The sequence below is a fragment of the Pan troglodytes genome, chromosome 7, assembly GCF_028858775.2.
Source record: "Pan troglodytes isolate AG18354 chromosome 7, NHGRI_mPanTro3-v2.0_pri, whole genome shotgun sequence".
Taxonomy (NCBI): domain Eukaryota; kingdom Metazoa; phylum Chordata; class Mammalia; order Primates; family Hominidae; genus Pan; species Pan troglodytes.
The window spans coordinates 134,463,674-134,486,403 of NC_072405.2; the positions used below are offsets into that span (position 1 = coordinate 134,463,674).

At 41.9% G+C, this 22,730-nt stretch overlaps 1 long non-coding RNA gene and 2 pseudogenes across 2 annotated transcripts in view; 2 read left to right on the plus strand and 1 right to left on the minus strand.

Annotated features, from left to right (window-relative positions):
• The window catches only part of LOC134810692 (uncharacterized), a 125,743-nt gene that overhangs the window by 85,095 nt on the left and 17,918 nt on the right, over positions 1–22,730 (minus strand). The window lies entirely within an intron of this gene.
• On the plus strand, positions 10,491–12,149 carry LOC740104 (neuropilin and tolloid-like protein 2; annotated as a pseudogene).
• Positions 20,550–21,065, plus strand: LOC472855 (ADP-ribosylation factor 1-like; annotated as a pseudogene).

The following is a 22,730-nucleotide window of genomic DNA, read 5'->3' on the forward strand; positions in this document are numbered from 1 at the left end:
TATAAAGCAACCACACAAGCAAGTTGATATAATAACCAGCTAACAACATGATGACAGAATAAAACCTGTACATATCAATATTAACCTTGACTGTAAACAAGCTATTAATAAATGCCCCAATTAAAAGGCATGGAGTAGCGAGTTGGATAAAGAAGCAGGACCCAATTCTATGCTATATACAAGAGACTCACATCACATGCAACACAACCCATAGGCTCAAGGTAAAGGGATGGAGAAAAATGCACCAAGCAAACAGAAAACAGAAAAAAAAAAAGCAGGAGTTGCTATTCTAATTTCAGACCAAACAGATTAAACCAACAATGATCAAAAAAGACAAAGACATTACATAGTGGTGAAGGGTTCAATTCAACAAGACCACCTAACTATGCTAAGTATATATGCACCCAACACAGGAGCCCCTATATTCATAAAGCAAATTCTTAGAGATATATGAAGAAACCTAAATAACCATACAATAATAGTGAGAGACTTCAACCCATCACTGAGAGTATTTGACAGATCATTGAGGCATCAAACAAAGATATTCAGGACCTGAACTCAACATTTGACCAAATGGGCCTAACAGACATCTACAGAACTCTTCACCCAAAACCAAGAGAATATACATTCTTGTCATCTGCATATAGAACACACTCTAAAACTGACCACACAACAGCCATAAAACAATCTCAGAAAATTCAAAAAAACCCAAAATCACACCGAACACTCTCAGACCACAGCACAACAAAAATAGAAATCAATACTAAGAAAATCACACAGAACCATACAATTTCATGGAAAGTAAACAATCTGCTCCCAAACGACTTTTGGTTAAACAATGAAATTAAGGTAGACATCAAGAAATTCTTTGAAACTAGTAAGAACAAAGATAAAACATACCAGAATCTCTAGGACATAGCTAAGGCAATGTTAAGAAGGATGTTTATAATGTTAAATGTCCACATCAAAAAGTTGGAAAGATCTCAAATTAACAACCAACATTTCACCTAAAGGAACTAGAAAAACAAGAGCAAAACAACCCTGAAACTGTGAGAAGACAATAAGTAACCAAAATCAGAGCTGAACTACAGAAAACTGAGACATGAAAAACCATACAAATGATCAACAAATCCAGGAGTTTGTTTTTTGAAAGAATAAATAAGATTTACAGACCACTAGCTAGACTAACAAAGAAAGTAAAGATCTAAATAAACATAATCAGAAATGACAAAGGGGACATTTGCAACCAACCCCACAAAAATACAAAAAAACTCTGAGACTACTACAAATACCGCTATGCATACAAACTAGAAAACTTAGAAAAAAATGGATAAATTCCCAGAAACATATAATCTCCCAAGATTGAAGCAGGAAGAAATTGAATTATTGTACAGACCAATGAGTTCCAAAATTGAATCAGTAATAAAAAGCCTACTAACCAGAAAAAGCCCAGGACCAGAAGGATTTACAGACAAATTTTACCAGTTATATAAACAAGACCTGGTACCATTTCTACTAAAACTATTCCAAAAAATTGAGAAGGGACTCCTTCCTAACACATTTCATGAGGCCAGCATCATCTTGATACCCAAACCTGGCAGAGATGCAACAAAAAAAGAAAACTTCAGGCCCATACCCCTAATGAACATAGATGCAAAAATCCTCAACAAAATACTAGCAAACTGAATCCAGCAGCATATCAAAAAGCTAACCCACCACATACAAATAAGCTTTATCCCTGGAATGCAAGGTTGGTCTGATACATGTAAATCAATAAATGTAATTAATCACATAAACAGATCTAAAAACAAAAACCACATGATCATATCAATAGATGCAGGAAAAGCTTAAATAAAATTCAACATCCCTGTATGCTAAAAACATTCAAACTAGGCATTGAAGGAACATACCTCAAAATAAGAGCCATTTATGAAAAATTCACAGCCAAAATCATACCCTGGGGAAAAGTTGGAAGCATTCCCCTTGAGAACTAGAACAAGACAAGGATTTCCACTCTCACAACTCCTATTCAACATAGTACCGGAAGTCCTAGCCAGAGCAATCAGACAAGAGGAAGAAATAAAAGTCATCCAAATAGGAAGAGAGGAAGTCAAACTATCTCTGCTTGCAGGTGACATGATTCTTACTTAAAATACCCCATAGTTTCTGCCCAAAAGCTCCTAGATTTAATAAGTTCAGCTAAGTTTTAGGATACAAAGTCAACATACAAAAATTAGTAACATGTCTATATACCAACAACATTCAAGCTGATAGCCAGATCAAGAATGCAATCTCATTCACAATAGCCACAAAAAGAATAAAATACCTTGGAATACAGCTAACCAGGGAGGGTGAAAGATATCTGCAATAAGAATTATAAAATACTGCTCAAAGAAATCAGGGATGACACAAACAAATGGAAAAGTATTTCATGCTCATGGACAGGAAGAAGCAATATTGTAAGAATAGCCATATGGCTCACAGCAATATACAGATTCAATGCTATTCCTATCAAACTACCAGTGACATTCTTTACAGAGTTAGAAAAATAATCTTAAAATTCATATGGAACCAAAAAAGAGCTTGTATTCAAGGGAATCCTAAGCAAAAAGAACATAGCTAGAGGCATCACATTACCTGACTTCAAACTATACTACAAGCCTACAGTAACCAGACAGCATGGTACTGGTACAAAAAACAGACACACAGACCAATGGAGCAGAATATAGAGTCCAGAAACAAAGCCACACACCTACAACCATTTGATCCTCAACAAAGTTGACAATACTATGCAACAGGGAAAAGATTCTCTATTCAATGAATCGTGCTGGGAAAACTGGCTAGACATATGCAGCAGACTGAAGTTGGACTCCTTCCTTACAACATATACAAAAATCAAAGACTTAAGTGTAAAACCTACAACTATAAAAACCCTGCAAGATAACCTAGGATATATCATTCTGGACATAGGCCTTGGCAAAGATTTTATGACAAAGATGCCAAAGCAATTGCAACAAAAACAAAAATTGACAAATGGGACCTAATCAAACTAAGAAGTTTCTGCACCTTAGTTTCCTTTTACTCTGTTGAAAGGAAACTATCAACGGAGTAAAGAGACAACCTACGGAATCAGAGAAAATATTTGCAAACCATGCATCTGACAAAGGGCGAATACCCAGAATCTATTAGGAACTTAAATTTATAAGAGAAAAACAACCCCATTAAAAAGTGGACATAGGACATGAACAGAAACTTTTCAAAAGAAGACATACACAAGGCCAACCAGCATATGAAAAATAATGCTCAACATCATTACCCGTTATAGAAATGCAAATCAAAACCACAATGAGATACTATCTCACACCAGTCAGACTGGCAATTATGAAAAAGGCAAAAAATGACAGACATTGGCATGGTTGCAAAGAAAAGGGATGCTTATACACTGCTGGTGAAAATGTAAGTTAGTTCAGCCATTGTGGAAAGTAGTGTGACGATTTCTCAAAGAACTTAAAGCAGAAGTAACATATGACCTAGCAATCCTGTAATTGGGTATATACTCAAAGGAATATAAATCATTCTATCATAAAGACACATGTATGCATATGTTCATTGCAGCACTATTCACAATAGCAAAAACATGGAATCAACATGAATGCCCATCAGTTGTAGACTGGATAAAGAAAATGTGGTACACATACACCACGGAATACTATGCAGCCATAAAAAAATGTGATCACGTCATTTGCAGCAACATGGATGGAGCTGGAATCCATTATCATAAGTGAACTAGCACAGGAACACAAAACCAAATACCGCATGTTCTCATTTATAAGTGGGAGCTAAACATTGAATACACATGGACGCTAAGAAGGGAATAACAGACACTGGGGCCTACTTGAGTGGGGAGGAGGGAGAGAATTTTAAAAACTACCTATTGGGTATTATGCTTATTACTGGGGTGATGAAATAATCTGTAAACCAAACCCTTGTGACACACAATTTACCTGTATAACAAATCTGCACATGTACCCCTGAACCTAAAAAAATTTTAAAAAATCCAACCCCACTGGAAACAAGAAAAAAAAAATGTAAAGAGGTTTAATTAGCTCATGGTTTTGTGGGCTATACCTGAAGTATGGCGCTAGCATGTTCTTAGCTTCTGTGAGGCCTTCAGCTGCTTACAGTCATGGCGGAAGGTGAAGCAGGAGCAGGCATCTCACATGGCAAGAACAGGAGCAAGAGAGAATGATGGGGACAATGTCACACACTTTCAACCAACCAGATCTCAGGAGAACTCACTATCTTGAAGACAGCCCTAAGTCATGAGGGATTCGCCCCTATGACCCAAACTCTTCCCACCAGACCCCACCTCCAAAACTGGGGATTACATTTCAACATGAGATTTAGAGGGGACAACATCCCATCTATTATCACCTTGCTTTCAATTCTTTTGGGTACATTTCCAGAAGTGTATTTGCTGAGCCATATGGTAATTTGATTTTTAACTTTTTGAGAAACTATCATACTGTTTTCCATAGTGGCTACACTACTTTATATTCCAACCAGCAGTGCTCCAATCCAGAAGTGTTCCAATTTCTCCAATCCTTACCAATATTTGTTATTTTTGGAGTTTTTTTTGATACAACTTTTTCAGTGGGTGGTGGGTGTGAAGTGCTATCTTGTGGTTTTGAATTTGCTCTCCCTAATGGTTAGTGACATTGAGTGTCTTTTCATGTGCTTATTGGCCATTTGTATATCTTCTTCGGATAAATGCCTGTTTGTCTTTTGTCTATTTTTTAATCAGATTTTTGTTGTTGCTGCTGTTGAGTTTAGGAGTTTCCTATATATTCTGGATATCAATCCCTTATCAGACAGGTGACTTGCAAATATTTTCTCTCATTCCATGGTTGCCTGTTTACTCTGTTGATAGTCCTTTTATATACCAATTTAAAATTTTCATGAACTCCAATTTGTCTATTTCTTCTTTTGTTGCTTGGGCCTTCAGTGTCATATCCAAAAAATCATTACCTAATCTAATGTCGTGAAGCTTTTCCCCTAAGTTTTCTTCTAAGAGTTTTATAGTTTTAGCTGTTACGTTTCGGTCTTTGATTTTGAGTTAATTTTTGTATAGAGTGTTTGATAAGAGCCCAACTTCATTCCTTTGCTTTTGACTATCCATTTTTTTTCCCAGCACCTTTTGTTAATATCCTTACTAAGTGTTTTTCTGTACTTCAATAATACATAATACTAATATTGTCAGATCTTTATTGCAGCAGGTATACTATTTTTCTAGATAATTTCCCATGGGAGATCTTCTATAATGTTAATCTCTGTGATGTCGATAGTCAGAATAGGCTAGGATATACTGTAGTAACAAGCCATACTGTAGTAATAAACATCCCCCCCTCGAATCTTACAGGTTTATCCTTTTCTTAGCAGTTTATTTCTTACTCAGAGATTTGGCTCTGAGTCTGAGGAACACTCCACATGTTGGCTGGGATTCTAGGCTGTTTTGATCATATGGACCCTCCCTATCAACACTAATTCCACAATTCCTGGGTCAGGGAAAATAGTGTGATAAGACTACAACACTATTAAATCCTTCTACTTGGAAGACTTGGCATTTCATTGGCCAGAACAAGTTAGATGGACATGCCCAACTTCAAGTGAGCAGGGAACTACAGTGACCCCTGTGCTCAGAGCAGAGGAGAACCGGATGTTGGTGAATAACAATAATGCTTTCTACATGTGGCTATAATTATTCCCAATGTACAGATCAAGAAATTAGGGCTCCACAGCTAATTATAAGAAAGTTCTATTTGGTTTTAAAACCATCTTCTCTCTTTGTTCCCAATAGCTATTGCATTGTAACTGGAAATAGACTATTTTCTCCCTAAAGAACTATCCAATTTTCTGCCTGCACTAGTCTTTGTGATGTTCATGATGATTTAACAATACTGCTTGCTAACTGTAAGCCAACTGATTTTCAGTAAAATAACAAAAATCAGATTGTGGTGAATCTTTCTTATGGTTTTTCTGAGTCACTTACTGCTCCTAAGAGCCCACCTGGGGCTGTCAGGAAATACTCAAGGGGCTTTTTTCTTCCTTTGGCATTCAGGAAGCTCAGCTAGAGACTTAGGAATTAGAATCCAGGCATGTAGAGGTAGCAAAGGTGACCACTAAATAGAAATAAATCTGCAGTGATGTGAATTTTAAAAATAAGCATTAGAGGTACACGACACTCTGCTCATGTTAACCCTCTACACCAGGAGGGGCTTCCTTTCTTTCATCCAAACCCTAGTACACCTTGTTTGATCTCTCCTGTAATCCAGAACACATTTTATCTGGCTCTAGAATTCATGCTTATCATGTCTTATTCACCTCTGTATACTGAGTTTCCTCAGACCTCATCAACTGATGGGTAGAAATGAGATTACAGTGACAGTAATAACCCCATTTCATAGATTCTTATGACCCAATGTGTTCTATAGATTTCAGCTGCTTAAAAAGTCCTATTCTCTCACTCAGGGAGTAAAACATTGCTTTTAAATAAAACCTTAAACCAGGCCTTGGGTAGTTCACCCAACATCATTTCACCTCCAGATACAGCAGTGGGAATAGGTATGTGGGCAGAAGCACAGACTGGGGTGACAAGTGTTGGCCAGTGACAGACAGTAAGAAGTATGCTGGCTGGGGCTTTGAAAAGCTCTGGTTTCTCTGACATGAGGAGTAGTCGGGCTCTTGCTTGCCCTTTGTCCCATCCCTTGACTCCTGCCTGGAATATAGATGTGATGTGTGGAGGTGCAGCAGCCACCTTTCCACATGAGGACTGAAGCCAAGGTCAATGACAGCACATCAAGAAGTATGAGAAAGCTTTAGCTCTGCACTGCTTCATTCAGACTTCTAGTTACAAGGAAAAAAAGAAAACTTCTAACTTGTTAGTCCGGTTTTTTGTGGCTTGCAGCCAACAGCAATCCTAACTTTACAGAATGCCAAAGCACATACCTATAAAAATACAGAAGAGATTAAATTGCTTTTAAAGGAAAATATCCTCATTTGAGTCAAAATAGTAGATAGGAGGCAGAGACTGGCCAGATTCAGGAGCTGAGGCAGGATAGAAGTCTACAAAAATAGAGACTGCAGTAGCCTATGTTTGAGAACATTCCCCTCTCCCCCAGCACATCAGCACCACTCATATATAATGTGACTTATGCAGAGGCAGGGCAGAGGCAGGCACAATGACACAAAAGCCTCATAAAAACTCCTAAATAATTCAACAACTAGGTCATTTGGTGAATGGGCTTTTAGTAAATTAGCTTTCAGCAGATTGATTTTCAGCAAAGTGACTTAAAGCCTGTGTTTTCAGCTGGAACCGTTGCCATTTCCCAAGGCTGCCACACTTTCTACAATAGCTAAGCACTCCTCTGTGCCAGAGCCAGGCTGCGGCCCAGCTAGGGTGACAATGCCTCTCTCCACACTCACTGTGTGCTCCGGGAGGGCCCCGGGAGAGGCCTGCTTCATCCCATGGTCTTGAAGAGATTTCAAGTGGAACAGCTCTTTGACATTCCCATGCTCCCTGGAGGATTCAGCATAGTCAATCACTGGGGTTGGGCACAGAGACAAACCCACGGGGACGCCTGAGCTTTACTCACACCCGGCCTTCCCTGCTGGGGACTGACCCTTTGATACTGGTCAAGCTTTTGGTGCCCACCCTTCCTTTTTATTTTTTTAAGACCGAGTCTCTCTGCCTCCCAGACTGGAGTGCAGTGGCGTGATCTCGTCTCACTGCAACCTCCACCTCCCGGGTTCAAGCGATTCTCTTGCCTCTGCCTCCCGAGTAGCTGAGATTACAGGTACCTGTCACCACACCCAGCTAATTTTTTGTATTTGTAGTAGAGACGGGGGTTTCACCACGTTGGTCAGGCTGGTCTCGAACTCCTGACCTCAAGCAATCACCCACCTCAGCCTCCCAAAGTGCTGGGATTACAGGTATGAGCCACCGCACCTGGCCCCCTCCTTGTTTTTAGAAACACTCCCCAGGTGTGACTACTGCTGCTGATTGGAAGACCATTTTTGAGAGATTCTCCTATACCATGCTGCCTTGTGTATGATTTAGTAGGACTGCCACAGCAAAATACCACAGACTTGGGGGCTTAAACAACAGATGTATATCCTCACAGCTCTGGAGGCTGAAGTCCAAGATCAAGGTATTGTCAGGGTTGGTTTCTCCTGAGGCCTCTCTCCTTAGCTGGTGGATGGTCGTCTTCTCTCTGTGTCTTTATACCATCTTCCCTCTATGCGTCTCTGTGACCAAATCTCTTTTTATAAGGACAGCAGTCAGACTGGACAGGGCCCACCCTAACAACCCCACTTTAACTTAATTTCCTATTTAAAAGCCCCATCTCCAAATACAGTTACATCCTCAGGTACATGGGGTTAGGGCTTCAAAGCATGAACCTTTTGGGGGGGGGGGACACAAGCCTATAACAGGCATAGAGTAGGCCCTCAAAGCAAATTTTAAATTACTCCAGTGATCTTATCCCAAAATTATCCAAAGCCTGCCTTCTCTGCTTTATACGTATCAAAGCAACTGTCCATTGAAGGTTTGACCTCCCAAGTGAGTTGTTGACAGGAGCAAACAGACTAGTCATGCTAATGCAAGCATTCTGCTCCATGTGACAGAACTATTTTTCACTGTAAAGTAAATCAAGCAGGATTCTGGTGTTTGCCTCACTCAGGTGTGCATTTTACTCAGCTTGAGACAGTCTGGAAGGTCTCATCACCTGGGCACTGACAATTGTGCATCTCTGGGCTTTCCAAGGCAAGAATCAGATCCTGGGATATGGTGGATGATGGTGGTATCACTGGTGCAGTCTTCCTTGGCACAGGCCCCTCTTCCCTAATTATTCCTATTTTACAGATGGTCAGAGAGGTTAGGTAAATTTTACAAAGTCACACAGCTAATAAGTGGTGGCAGAGCCAGAATCCACCCCCGTTCTCTGATGACAAAGCCCAAGATTTGTCACTGTCCTGACATTCTTTCTTCCATGAATAGATATGCAAAAACAAGTGGCAACTGACTCTTCAATTCCCTGGTGTTGTCTGTGTCATTCCTTATGGGGAAATGCTGCTTTGGAAAAAATGAAGGATAATGGCAAGGGTGACATCCAAGCAGCCTAACTGACAAGATAGTGCTGTGGAACTGTGGTCGAGCTTTAGCTCAAATCACTCTCATCAGATTGGGGTTCTGGCTCACAGACTCCCAGCATTGGCAGCCATATTTTGGCACTTGATTCAAGCCTGGATCTTTTAAACCAGGGACTGCAGAAAAGAATGTATCAGGAACAAGCACACAGGAAGGAGGAAGGGCCAGGCCCAGTGACTCACACCTGTAATCCCAGAGCTTTGGGAGGCTTAGGCAGGAGGATCGCTTGAGGCCAGGAAGTTTGAGAGCAGTCTGGGCAGCACTGCAAGACCCCATCTCTACAAAAAAAAAAAAAAAATTGCCAGGGGTGGTGGTGTGAGCACTTGCAGTCCCAGCTCTTTAGGAGGCTGAGGCAGGAGGATTGCTTGAGCCTATGAATTTGAGACTGCAGTGAGCTATGATTGCACCACTGCACTGTGGCCTGGGCAACTGAGTGAGACTCTATTTAAAAAAAAAAAAAAAGAAAAAAAAGAAAAAAAAGGTCAGGAGTGTGTCCTCCCCAGGGTCAAATCCTACCAAAGCTGCTTTTTCCGCTTCCCCTAGGCCTCCTGTCTCCACCTGTAACACCAGGTTTCTGCCTTTTTCCAAGTTTAGTATTATTTTCCTGCTTTGTATCATAACCCCTTCAAGGACTAGAGCATGTGAGCCATAAGGAGAGGCCATGCACAGTGATTAAGAACAAGCCATTAACATCACAGAACTGGATTTAAATCCAAGTTCAAACATTTAACCTTCCTTCTGAGATAGAAAGATGGGGGTAATAGCCCCAAACTTATAGGTGAACCATGAAGAATGTGATAATAAAGTTAAATTCTTGGCATACAGTGAGTGCTCAATAAAGGATATTAAAACCTAGACCTGTGGCTTGGGTATATGGCATGATAATCTTCTGGAAACCGACAGCTATTTTCAGAAGCTTAAGACACATAGTTTCCTCTCTCCCTTCCTCTTTTATGGTTGTAAGACATCAGTAGGCAGGGTTTGAGTTCCAGCTTAGCTACGATTTGGCCATATGACCTTGTACAAATGACTCACGTGTTAAGGATTCAGTTTCTTTATCTGAAATATAGTAGTAACACTTCAGTGATCCCACACAGCACATCCGCACTCCTCTGCCCCCCTACCCCTGGCTGTACGTGGGACCAGGTGCTGCAGAGCAGGAGGTGGCGCCTGTCCGGGGCGGGGGGATGGGGGGTGTGTGTAGGGGCAGGAGGTGGCGCCCCTTGGGCATGGCAGGCGGCAGGACCTGAGCCCTGCCCCAAGGGGAGGCAGCTGCTAGCCAGCTATGGGAACGGAGCAGCGCCACCGCAGCCTCAGCCCCTCGCGAAGCGCCGGGCAGCTAGGGAACATGGCCCTGGAGGGGCTCTGCTCGGCCCTCAAAGATGGACAAAATGTTGGAATCAAGCACATTCCTGCAATCCAGTATGACATTTGGATTCAAACCAGCAATGAGGTCATTTTGCTTCACCAAATTATCCTGTCTCATATCCACCAAACAAGGAGTGTATCTACATTTTGGAAGCTGCTCCACGTGAAAGAATCGAGCTTCGATGAACATTATTATATAGAGCCATCATTTGAGTGTCGGTTTGATCCCTTGGAAGTTCCAGATGGGCCATTTGGTTTCTCTCCCCTTATAGATTATTACTGCGGCATGAAAAACCCTCCATTAATCAGATCAACAGGGAGATTCATGTGGATTAAGTTTAGTTCTGATGAAAAGAACTAATATTCATTTATTCCAGATCCAGACTTTACTTACCTAGGAGATTGTGGGTTTGAGCTCTTGAGAGCCGATGGAATAGTGCACTCTAGTCAGGTACAACAAGAAGAGAAAACAAAACCTGGCCAAGCCGTTGATTGCATCTGGACCATGAAAGCCACTCCAAAAGCTAGGATTTGAGGTTCCTAGATTATCCAATGGAGCACTCAAATGAATCCAAGAGAGACATTGTTGCAGTCTACGATGAAAGCAGTTCTATTGAAAACCTGAAGGCCAAGTTTCGCAGCACTGTGGCCAATGATGGAATGCTTAAAACAGGAATAGGCGTGATACAAATGTGGGCAGATGAAGGTAGTCGGCTTAGCTCAAATTCTCTTTACTTCCTTTGTTGAGCATAACACATGTCTGTTCCCACCTTCTGGCTATTGTGCGTAATGCTGCTGTGAACTTTGGTGTGCAAGTAACTGAATTCCTGCTTTCCATTCTTTGGAGTATATAGCTAAAAGTAAAATTGCTGGATCATCAGCTCCCTGCACAGGCAGCACTGTCTTTTGCCATAGCAACATGTGCATCAATAATCCTTTAGTCTGTAATGGTGTCCAAAATTGTGTATACCCTTGGGATGAAAATCATTGTAAAGAAAAGAGAAAAGGCAGGACTATTTGAACAAATCACTGAAACTCATGGGACAGTTATTGGCATTACTTCAGAGATTGTCTTGGTCTTTCTCATTATTTCTGTTTTAGTACAAGTGAAACAGCCTCAAGAAAAGGTCATGGCTTGCAAAACTGCTTTTCATAAAACCGGGTTCCAAGAAATGTTTGATCCTCCTTATTATGAACTGTTTTCGCTAAGGGACAAAGACATTTCTGCAGATCTGGCAGACTTGTCAGAAGAACTGAACAATTACTAGAAGACGCGGCACTCCTCCACCACCTCCCAGTGCATCCATGACCACCACTGTGGGTCGCTGACCTCCAGCGTCAAACAAAGCAGGACCAACCTCAGTTCCATGGAGCTTCCTTTCCAAAATGACTTTGCACAACCACAGCCAATGAAAACATTTAATAGCACCTTCAAGAAAAGTAGTTACACTTTCAAACAGGGACACAAGTGCCCTGAACAGCCCCTAGAAGATCAAGTAATGGAGGAGATTCCTTGTGAAATTTATGTCGGGGGAGAGAAGATTCTGCATAAGCATTCATATCCATTGAATTCTAATCTTCTGCTAAAGGTGATGTGAATTCTTAAGTGTGTACATATGCAGCCTCCAGGGTACCATACTGTTTCCAGCAGCCAACCCTTTTCTCCCGCCACAACTACGAAGACCTTAATTCACCATTAACCTATTATATGGTGATGTTTTTATTCTCTCAGGCAGTCTATGTATGTTAAACCAATCAAGGAACTTACTGTATTCAGTGGAAACAATAATCATCATCTATTGCTTGGTGTCATAAAGCACCACCAGTTAAAGAGCATTGGAAGAGGTGGTTGGATGGAGCCAGGCTTGGGCTGCCTATTAGTTTTAGCAAGGGGAATACTGCTCTTAACGATACAGCTCTGTCAATATTCTGATCCCACAATAAACTTTAAAAAAAGACATAGTAGTAACACCTATTATTTAATAGGCCACATTCCCTGATGAGTGTATTAATGCATTATATAATTTAATCTTCCTAACCCTGTGAGAAAGGCATTTTCCTCAATTTAGATGAGAGGTTTAGTAGCTGTCCAAGGTTACTCTGCTAGTGACTCACTGGGTCAGAATTTGAACCCTGAACAGCCAGGCTTCACAGCTGATGCTCTTTTGCCTGCATCAGCCTCCTGCCCATGGCTGTCCCTCCCATAGGCCTTTGGTGTGAGCACAGAGATTATGGCTGTGAAACTGCTTTCTGTGTTGCAGAGAGACAGAACAAATTCCAGTCATTGTGTGATCTAACATGCTGGCTCCATATCTAACCTCCCTTTGGGGCCCATCTCTTAAGCCACAAGAACCCCAGTGAAAGGAATCAGTAGAGAAACCCATTGCTCTGTCACTGAACAGCTTCCCCCTCTAGATCTGCGATGGTTGTCTTGGGAACCAAGCAAATTCCTTGCTCTCTGCTCTGAGTATGGGCCGGCTGGTACGGCTGCCAGAGATGGGCTTCTGCTGGTTTCTCAGGTGCTGTTGGCCTTGGTGGTTTAGAACGCTTGAAGATTGGGCAGGAATCAAGAGATGTGGGGTAGTTTAAAAAAATAAATAAATAAAAAATAAAACTCATAGAAATTTGGGTAGAGACCAAAACCAGTCAGGAAGACCATCCAACTCGACCTTGACTCTGAAGTTCCCAGGCAGAGAAGGAGACAGGATAGAACGTGGGAAAATCAGAAAGAGGAAGAAGAGACAAAGTGAAGATGGGAGTCAGAACGCAGTAAAACTCCTACTCAGAAAGTATCAGTGCCAGGCTCTTAGAGGAGGGTGGGGACCTTGGGCATAGGCAGAAGGAGCTGCCAAGACACTAAATTCACCCAGATGGGCAGGCTCGATTCGTCATTGCTGTTTGTGCCACCCCCTGAGGGAAGGGACCTCAGGACAGTCAGTTTTGATGGGAAGCATGGTTAGGGCTTGAAGAGTTCCTCAAGGGCTGGTGCCAGGTGTCTAGATAAAGTGTGGGAAAAGGGAGGATGGTGGAGCTACAGAGGCAAAAGCGAGCAGAGGGAAGATAGTACACTAGCACACCTGCTCCATGACTGCCAAAGCTGGTTCCAGTGAGAGGCCTCATCTTTGTTTGACCTTGATTCAGCCTTCACTGAGCCAGAGCCACCAAATCAAGTCATACCCTGCCCTTAGGAAATCCACCAGCTTGTTGCAAGAATCACAAGCCATTACTACCCAAATTCACTGATTTTCTAATCAGTCTCCCCAGCAAATAAAAATTTCTCTCATATGTTTCAATTCACAATATACAAAGCATTCAGCTCATGTCTGATAATACTACAATGAGCTACATTACACTAGAACTCAACCTAGCATCCACATCAAAAACCCTTAGTTTTCTCATTGCTTTAAAGGGATCTGCGCATCAAGGCACTTGCATGTTGGAGATGGGACGACAAATACCCATTCCCCTTGCCTCCAGGTTGTAATCAGCTGGCAACAGGCTTGATGAGCCAAACAGGGACCAGAGAATTTATTTTCTTAATATCAGCAAAGACCCTATCATTCTCAAGGTCATGGTTTTCTAGTCAACTGTCTCCCTCTCCTGCCCTCAATGGAAGGTAGATGGACCAGCATAGCAGGACTAACTTATTAACCAATCCACTGCTTTGCCTTTTTGCTTTAGGTGCTGCTGAGGCAGGCAGGGAATGGTGAGCTCAGGAGACTCACTGTGCCTGGGCACAGACCCAACAGGAAGCAAGAGCCCTGAGAAGAATGAGCAGTGACCTTAGCACATTAGCCTTGTTCAACAGAGCAACATGGCCGCCAAGTGCCAGCCTCCCACCAGCTCTCCAGGACCGAATCAGTCTTGCTTTCTGCTGATGCGGTGGGAGGAGGAGTTAGAGGTAAACTTGCCATCCCAGTTTGCCTATAGAACTGAGGTGTTTCCAAGATGTAGAGTTTTTCATGCTAAAACCAGAAAGTCCCTAGCAAATCAGGATGCACTGTTCACCACCTTCCTTAAGCCTTGGCAATGTGTCCCTCCAAAGAGAGGACAGGGTATAAAGAGAAGAAAAGAAAGACTTCTCCCTAAAGTGGCTTTAGTAGCCACCCTAGGCTGATGAGAACTGGGATAATTAGCGGATTGTGTATGGGTGTGGGGATGAAATTTTAGATGTAAATACAATACCACCTTAATATTACTGCTGTTCGCGTGGTAGAACTACAGGTGATTTTTACATTCTTTATGCTTTTCTGTTTTTTCCAAACTTTCTGCAATAAACATCTGTAGCACGGTAATCAGAAAAAAAGATCTCAGCTGTTTTCAAACAATAGTAATAAAAAGAGAAGATCAGTCATTTAAATAATAAAACCCATTTTTAAAATGTGATCCTTTGATCACTTTCTCCTGTACCCCAGATGGGGGTGAAAGGCAAAGTTATATTTATTAACCAGTGCAGAACAACTAGTAAGGAAAATGAAAAATAGATTCCAAATTTACCCTGGGTAGCCTTTGGATACCCAGTGGTAGCATCGCAGTTTTCCAGAAGTAACTATTTCACTACTCTCTCCTTCTTTATCATAATCAACAGTGACTATTTAATCTTGATTCACCCCAAACCCACACTACATTATCCTTTTCCTCTCCAGGTACTTTCATCGAATTGTAATTGTGATTTAATGTTATGCCCTTGATTTAAATAGCGTTACTTTTTGAGCAAGCATGGCTGAAAATACAATTTTCTCTATTGTATTCAGACCCCTTTCAAGGAATTAATGTTGGAGACTGAGATGACAAACTCTTTATTCCCCTTGCCTCCAGGTTGTTACCAGTTGGTAATGACACAAGGGGCCAAGCAGGGACCAGATAATTCATTTTCTCCATAGCAGCAAGGACCTTATCACTCTCATGGTTATGGTTTTCTAGTAAACTCTCTCCTTCCCCTGCCCTGAATGGAAGGTAGATGAATTTGCTCCATTACCTGCCTAACTGAGGAGAAAATCTAAAGAGACAGACTCTTGGTCCAGATTCAGCACCTTCCTGAATGTATACTTTTAAACGTTCCCAAGATTCAGCTTCTTTGTCCCAAAGGCGGAACTGGGTGACACTTTTTATCCAAGTTTCAGAGTGCCCCTGGGAGGCTCAGTCAAAAACAGTGAGCATAGAAGCGCTCTGCATGCTATAGGATGCTATACAAAGATTTTAAAGTATTTATCAAGGGACTGATCATTTTGCCTTAGGTGCCAGGAAACAGAAACCAAATCAACCAGAAAATAAGAACACTTATTCATTCGTCCCTGCATCCAAAACGCATTTCTTTGTCAGATGAGTAAGACAATCTAACCTCGGACTGAGCCCAAGGCACAGGACACAGTGATGCTGCGGGCTTCCAGACCATCTTCCACCCACTCCTCTTAGTTCCGGGCTCTGGGTCCCTATGAGACAACTCTGATCACCACTGTGTTTGAAAAGCAAAGCTTCAAACCACTTCTCCACTGCTAACTGATAGAAAGTCACGTTTTTTCTTCACTTTTACCCAAAGGGAAAAATAAACACTTCTAAAATGACAAAAGTCCTTCAGGCAGAAAACTGGACTCAGAGTTAGAAAAGCCAGACAGTAAATACCTGAACTAGCTGGCAGGAAAGATCTCTAAAGAGTTTCTTCAGGGCATCTCCCAGAAAGAATGAAAATAAACCTTTTGAAAACCAAGCAAGTAGGTCTCACGCCCTTTATATACATTTATTGCAAACTTTCTTTCAACCTCTGGCTTGGTGCAAAGAAATCATTAAACACATAGACACACGCTCAGCCAGAGAAGACTCCACTTCTAGAGTACTGAGGCTGAGGGAAGATGAGGATGACTCACTTCCCCACAGACCAAGTCTGTTTCCCAAGTAAGCGACATCCCATATAATGTAGGTGGCTGCTGGAAAGCCATCTGGATCCCCAAATAACGCCTCTTATCTCAGCCCCTCCTTGTCCCACTCCAACCTACCTTACGAATGTTTGAAACTCAACCCCCTTGTGATTTCACTCGTTTAGGTTAAGATATATCCCTGTTATGCCACCCACTCCAGGTGTTGGCAAAAGTGAGCAGAATTTGGCAAGCCAAGTTCCAGGCATTTGCAGGAGCAAAGGAGTTAGTAGTGAGTCATTGAGAATGGAAAAGTCCTCCCTTAGATGTCTGTGGAGAGCATGCTGCAGCCTAGTGGTTCTCAAACTTCAGCATGCCTCAGGATCTCCTAGAAGGCTTGTTAAAACACAGACTTGGCTAGATATGGAATTTCAGCTTCAAAGATACATATCTTCAGCACTTTGAGGCTGGTTCTTTATTGTCTCATGGCATCTGATGTGGCTCCTGAGAAGCTGATGGCACTGATTGTACCCCTTTGGAGGTAATCTGCTTTTCCTCTATGGTAGCTGTTAGGTTTCCCTTTCGGAGCTTATTCTGAAGCAGTGCTACATTGTGCCCAGGTTTGATTTTGTTTTGTTTTGTTTTGAATTCCATTTTGTAGATCTTTTTTTGTTGTTCTGAGAGCTCAAGTCTTTCCTCAGTTCTGGGAATATCTCAGGCAGTAAATTTTCACATGTCATTTTCCAGCACCTTATTTTATCTTTTTTAACCCCTATGTTGTATCTTCTTGCTCTGTCCCCTCTACTTATCTTTACTTTCAACTTTTCTACCTCTTTATCTTTTAATAATTAACCTTAGAGTTTACAGATTTACTCTTCTATAATCTTCAGAATGTTGCACTTGTTAAAATAACAAATTAACTGCTTGTTCTTGCTTCATAATCACTGTCCTTGTTCAAAAATCAATGAATTTTATTCATTCTTTTATCTCATATAGACTACTAAATATATTCATTTAAGTGTCTGTCCCTAATATACACACTGCTGATGGTTTACTGTTTTCTTTCTCTGTTTCTAGCCTATAGAGATGCCCCTATATTATTTTAGAAGGCTGTTAAATATTTAGTAATATAGTTATTATTTCTATGTGCTTTTGAAATAATGCCATTTATCCCATGCTCAACCCATCATTTTGGGAGTATCATTATATACTCTCAATCCTTTTCAGTTCCCAGCAGCTGCCTCCAGCATCCTCCAACCAACGTTATCTCCTAAAGCCCAGAGATCACTTTGCAAAATACATATGGCTGTCCCTTAGAGAGACCTCACAGTTCCCATCTCTGTTATCTCTCTGTATTCAGGAAGCATAGTGGGCAAATGGGTGGTCTAGATGCTTTTTTATTCTCTGAGTTCAATTTAATATAAAAAGAAGAGGAGGAGAGAAAATAAAGCCATTTATTCAGGCTCCTGTCTGAGGTGAATAACAGTACCTATTTCTCACTTCTCACCCACACTGTAACATTTATCCCAGGAAAATCAAATCCACAGCTTACCAACTGATCTATGTTCCACGGGGCAGACTCAGTTTCATTCACAGCTGTATCCCTTGTAACTAACACGGCTCTAACCTATAGATCGAATGAACCACTTTAAGGAGGGAGCAAAATATGTTTTATTAAATCTATTTCTTGGTTGAGCAAACTGAGGGTCAGCGTCACAGCCAAATATTACAGGAACTAGGACTAGGACCCAGAATTTCTTGACCCAATTCAACACATCCCAGGAGAACCAATACAACTTCTGTTGACGATGTGTTGACTAACCATTCCTCAAAGGCATGAACTGCATCTTATTCGTCTATGTGCCCATATGAACACTCAGAAGCTATTCAATAAGATGCTTGTTAGAGTATTATAATTAAATTACTAGATTAATTTTCCATTGGTTTCTTCATATTTTTGCATTCATGGAACATACTGGAACCTAATGATGACATTAAGAACCCTCTCCCCAGAAAAATGCACATCTGTATACACACATGACACACAACATTTTGCATCAATTTCAAAGGTCCTCCAAACTTCTAAAGCTGGGTAAGATCTTAAAATCTCCTTTCAAAGTCTTGAAATTTTGGGGCTTATAAGAGGCCTTAAAGATTACTGATTTCAATTTCCTTATTTTATACATGCAGAAACTGAGGGCTAGAGATAGGAAGTTACTGGTAGATTGATCCTAGAGTACATGCAAGGAAGGCCTGGGATATCTACTGTTTGGAAACCCTCAGAATTAACTGGGTAAAGAGACCCTCCACCTCCCTTGGACATGGACTTTGCTCACAACTGCTCTCTCTACCCTTACCTTCCTGCGCTTCCCATTGGCAGAAGTGACCTATCCAAAGTCTGACAGCCAGAAGCCCTGAGACTAGGACCCAGGTCTTCTAGCTCCCAGCCCGTTGCCCTTTCCATGACAAACTTGATCTCCCAAAGTTTTTCGACATCTTCTCCCTCTCAGCCAGCTTCTCCCACCTCACCCTTCCTTCTGGGTTCTGCTTTCATTGGGTGCTTTCTTACATGACATTCCCTGCTTTTTATTAAAAAGGAATCAAAATCTCAGTTCATCGAGTGAAAAACAGATTAGGATGCTTGAAATCAAATTTACTTGTATATTTCCAATGCAATGCTCCCTAAACCAAACTCTTTACAAATAAATCAATCAATCATGACGTGTCACTTGTTCCAATCCTGAGGAAACAACAACATAAATAAGACAAAGTGATGGGACTGGATAACAGGTGTCATTTAAAATCATGTCCTGAAAATGTCACTAGAGGGTTGGGTAAATCTCTGTTAAGCTAAAATAAGTTAAATGCAAATAAATAATATTTAGGGAGAAATATGGGCACAAAGCAAAATTAAGTTTTGCTATTGATAACACGCTGTGATTACATCAAACGAATTGACCCTTTCGGTTAATAAAAATTGTTACCTGCCTCAGAACTTTAATTACATAATCACTAATAATGTAGGTTAATTTCATAGAATTAAAAAAAAAACTACCAAAACAAAATTATTTTTGGAGTTAACCCCTGCAAGATCCCAAAAAACATACAAAAGACCAAATGTTTCTGAGTGTTTGGCCAGTGTTGGAACTCAGGTCTCAGGGCAGGGCAATGACTTATCCAAGTTATATAGCCGTTAAGTTATACAGGCTAGATTAGCAGATGAGGCCATGACATCTATGAATTGTTTTTTCTGTAAATAATAACATATGATAATGATGAGTTTTGCTTCCAGCAATACTGACTAGGTTGTTTTGGACCAACCATCCTGCTGAAGATGATTAAAAAAAAAAAAAAAAAACCTAAACAAAATATGAAGAATGCCCATGAAAGCATTAGAAAGTTACCAAGGCAAAGAGCTTACAGGACAAGATCCAGTAAAGCCAGGGAAGTGCAGCTCCTTTACTGCTCAATTTGGCTGCTGATTCCAAAAGCAAAAGCTGAGCTTCCGGGAAGCTGAGTAGAGTTTTGGGGATTCTCACAGGACTGGAGAGAAATAAAATAAGGCTCACGGCTCTCCAAAAAGGAGCAGCTTGGGAAAATATTCAAGACTGTTAGTTGGAAAACATGAAAGGCTGATACTTAGGTGTAACAGCAACTAGGAACTAGAACATCCCTCCCAAGGACTGAGGCTTCTAATAATTTAATCCCTGATTTGATTAAGGTGATCCTCTCTTTGCTTAGTTTTGGAAGGTCCAACAATGAAACAAAAAACAAATGTGACAAAGAGAAAACAAATTGCAAAACGTTAAACTTAAACTCGGCCATGTGACTAATTATATTAAATAAAAATGGACCAAACAACACTGTAATTAAAAGGCAGATATTGTCAAACTAGATTTTAAAAGGCCAAGATCCAATTATATGCTGTCTATAAGAGATGTGCTTTAAACACAAGAGCACAGATAATTTGAAAGCAAAAGGATAGAAAAGATTTTATGAAAAAATAAGCATAAGAGAACTGTTGTGTTTCTATTAAGACCAAAGTAGGGAGCGGAACCAATGCCTGGCTGGGGGAGCTGCCACTGAGGTGTCCCTGGCCAGTGTCCTTCCACCCACTCGCAAGCATGGGGGACATCTTCACCAACTTCTTAAAGGGCTTTTTTGGCACAAAAGAAGTGCCCATCATCATGGTGGGCCTGGACGCTGCAAGGAAGACGCCAATCCTGTACAAGCTGAAGTTGGGCGAGATTATGACCACCGTCCCCACCTTAGACTTCAGCGTGGAGAATGCGGAGTACAAGAACATCAGCTTCAGCCTGTGCGATGTGGGTGGCCAGGACAAGGCCACTACTTCCAGTGCACACAAGGCCTGATCCTCGTGGTGGACTGCAATGACAGAGAGCTCATGGACGAGGCCCAGGAGGGGCTCATGAGGATGCTAGCTGGGGTCAATCTTGGGATGCAGTCCTCCAACAAGCGGGGCCTCCCCAACACCAAGAACGTAGCCGGGATCACAGACACGTTGGGGCTCACTCCCTACACCACAGGAACTGGTATATTCAGGCTACCCGCACCATCAGCGGCGACGGGCTCTGTGAAGGACTGGACTGCTGTCCCAGCAGCTCCCAAACCAGAAGTGAACACGAACCCCGATCCTCTCACTCCTCCTCTTGCCTTCCACTTTACTCTCATGTAGCAAATGTGTAGTTCATGGTGTGAGTGCCAGAAGCTGCCTCCGTGGTTGAGTCACCATGTGCATCTCACCGTGCTATAAATGTGGAAGACACAGACTTCGGCCAGTCTTTTTATTTAATGTAAATAGTTTTTATTTCCAATATGGCAGTTTCTGGTACTTCTATGCAATATTACTCAGCTTTTATTGTAAAAAGTAAAATCAACTCACTGTTCAGAGTTGGGGAGTGATGTAGGCCCATGGGCATCTGGCCTCCAGGAGTCACTGTGTGGGGAGAGCAGGGTGTGCCCCTGGCTTTTGAGATGTGTTGAGATCCATTTTGGTGGTTGGTTGGCTTTTTTGTTTGTTTTGTTTTGTTTTTGAGATAGAGTCTTACTCTGTCGCCAGGCTGGAGTGTAGTAGTGCAATCTCAGTTCACTGCAACCTCTGCCTCCCAGGTTCAAGTGATTCTCCTGCCTCAGCCTTCTGAGTAGCTGGGACTACAGGCACGAGCCATCACGCCTGGCTAATTTTTGTATTTTTAGTAGAGACGGGGTTTTGCCATGTTGGCCAGGATGGTCTCAATCTCTTGACCTCGTTATCCACCCTCCTCGGCCTCTCAAAGTGCTAGGATTACAGGCATGAGCCATCGTGCCCGGCCAGGTGGGTGGTTTTTAACCAGAACTCAGTGCATTTTAAAAAAACAGTTAAAAATCCAAGCCAAGAAAATTTGACCACATGGGAAGGAGAGAGACCTGCCTAGCCTAGGTATGCAGTTTGAGTTGCCAGCTCAGTCGTTCCCCTCAGGAATGTGAGGAAGTGGAGTGGCAGCCCACAGTCAGTTCCACATGGTCACAATAGAGATCCCCACAACTCACTTGTCTGTGGGTCACCCTGTGTTCCACAGCCTTGTGCTTGTCCCTGTGCTCCCAAGGTTACTAGGGGCTGGGCTTGGAGCTCATGGCCATTTCACTCTCCCCCAGGCCGACAACCCCACCTGCCCACCTGCTGTGGCCAGCTCGGGGGATGCAGGGCCCCACTGTCCCTTAGTCAGCATGAGGCCAAAATGGGCCCTTCATCCCCAGCATTCACACTTGCTCAGACACACGAGCGAGGTGTTTGGGGCCTCACTGGCAGCAGCACGTGCAAGCTGGGCAGGCTGCCCATCTAAACCCACAGCCCCTCAGGAGCACCCCATCTCCATGTGTGATGCAGCTTGCTCTCTCTCAGCCTGCAGGGGGTCTGATCTGCCATCTATAAAGATGACTTCTACTTTGTTCTTTTGTATTTTGATAAACACTGAAGAAGCTAGAGCTGCTAAATTTATCTTAGGGAAAACATTAGAACTGGTCTATTTGGTGTTATGGAACCTCTTACTACTTTTAATACATGATTGATAATCAACAGTTTTGTTATTTTTCTTCTGTTTTCATTTTGACAAACAAGCACTGTAATTATAGCTATAGAATAAAATTGCCAGGGCATGGTGGCTCACTCCTATAATCCCACAACTTTGGGAGGCAGAGGCAGGTGGATTACTTGGGCCTAGGATTTCAATGCCAGCCTGGGCAATATAGGGAGATCTCATCTCTACAAAAAATTTACAAATTGGCTGGGTGTGGGTGCGTGTGCC